Source organism: Egretta garzetta, unplaced genomic scaffold (assembly GCF_000687185.1).
Source record: "Egretta garzetta isolate BGI_Z169 unplaced genomic scaffold, ASM68718v1 scaffold463, whole genome shotgun sequence".
NCBI lineage: Eukaryota > Metazoa > Chordata > Aves > Pelecaniformes > Ardeidae > Egretta > Egretta garzetta.
Genome location: NW_009259188.1, coordinates 325,297 through 327,375, shown reverse-complemented (window position 1 = coordinate 327,375; position 2,079 = coordinate 325,297).

The window sequence follows — 2,079 nt, the reverse complement described above, 5'->3', positions numbered from 1 at the left end:
TCCCCGGCAGCGTAGGCCCCGGCCGCCTCCACGAGCTGCTGCAGGGTGCCTCGTACGAATTTCTTGCTGTGACATAACAGTGCCTGACTGTGACGTAGTAGGATTGGGGAGGGAGGGAAGGAAGGAAGGCTTCTTTTTCTAGCCTGCCATGCTTTCCGGAGCACTGTTTTTTGAATCCCGCCTTGGGGGAGCGCAGGGTGCGGAGCGCGGCTACGGCCTGACCGTCCGCCTCGTGGGCTGCAGGCCGCTGAAGAAGTTGCACGATGCAGGAGTACAGGCGACAGCTCGGCTGCACTTGTAAAAATAACAGCAAGCCAGATAGAAACCATACGGCCTAAGAGAGCGTTCTCTAGGGGCTTAAAACAATAGAACGCCTTGACATAATTCTTTCTATGGAACCTGCTCCCCACCACCCCCAGTGAGACTTAGGCTTGGACTTGGCCAGGGCTCAGTGGCTCCAGAGCTGGTTCTCTGAAAAGCCACATTCAGTAGGGTGGCAGGAAGATGTTTGCGAAGGGGTGGTAACCATTCTACTAAAGGAGCAAATTAAAATGTCACAACTGGAGCTGCTGTTCAGAGAAGGGCTGATTTTCTGGGTGGCTGTCAGGAAAAGGCAAAGCACATCTTGAAAGCAGATGTGCCACTTGTTGCTGGAAGGTGGCTGTCACTGAGAACGAAGACGTTCGGCGAGCGGCACTGCAGCGTCCTCCCATGCAGCTGTGATGGTTAAACTAAGGCTTTCCCCCAGTGCCATCGGTTGCTGCCCCTTTGGTGAGCGTTGGCTTTAAAATCTGCCCCATATTTATGCAACCAAGCCATCACCTTGGAGCTCTGCAGTGTTTGGTCTATAGGTGGCCTCTCGTGCAAAGGGGGAAGAAAGGGCTGGAAGGCAGGCGTTTATACCGCTGCTCAACTGAATGCTTCCAGTTTTCATCCGGTACTTAACAGAAAAAGGTACAAAATGGCAAGGGTTGGGGGTTTCGGATTTTGTTTCCAAAGTTTACTTGCAGTGCTGTCCAGTTCAGCTACTCCTAGAAAATGGTTCTGTGCTGCCTGCCATATGGAAGGAATGGCTCCTTTTTATCTTCAGTAAGGATGGGATATGCTCCCAAGGACTGCTCAGAGGAGACAGGGATGGATTTCTAAGCCTCCAAGTACATTAAGTAAATTCTGGTATCATTTTAAGGCCAAAGCACATCTGGCAGGTCATAAAACTAGTGGGTAGGTGTCCTGGTACCGAAACCATAATGAATTCATAGCGCAAGTCCAAAAAGTGTTTATTTTGGCTCATTGACCTGCATCAAGTCTAGCTCTGTCCCAGAATGAATCCTGGAAGTCCATCTTCAGAGGGGGAGAAGATCGAGTTGCAGGACGTGGCAAGATTGGATGCTGTTCTTGCTGGGTTTAAAGAGCAAGTAACTGGAAACGTACTTCCTGCCTGAAACTGGCACATGAGTTGTAGCTGCTCAGTGTATCCCAACAAATGCATTAGGAGATCGGGCTCTCAGGAACTGCTGGAGTTGAAGTCTGTTCTGTGCAGCATCCTGGCTGTGGTATAAAAGCAGCCTTCCAAGTTGTGGTGGTTTCGTGTACTCGGGGGAACACCGAGAGACCCGAGTCAGCTTGGCTGAACATGCGTATCACATATTGCCTAGTCCACACAGGACTGAAACGGCATCCCTTCTATAGGCTTTTTTTCCTGTTTAATGGTTAGATTGTAAATACAGCGGAGCCTGTTCTGGGAAATAATGGCTGACAGGGAACAGAGGGATTGATGGGTTTGTGCGGAGTATTTTCAGATTACGCTCACAGGGATGGTGGGACCCTCGCAGATGAGACGCTGGAGGAAATGGAGTTAGTAGTAACTTCCCTGGCAAAATGCGGAGATACTGTTAAATTGGACTTGGTTTAAACTCCTGTCACGTGTCCACAGTCTTTTTATCATCCTGTAGTTTCCAAAATGTAAGTGCCCTCAGGGCTCTCCATTTGTGAAACAGAATGGTTCATAAAGACCTCTCTGAATTTTTCTTCGGCAGGCAGCTGTGCAGCACTAGCAGCTTTACCTCCCGCCCTTGCCAC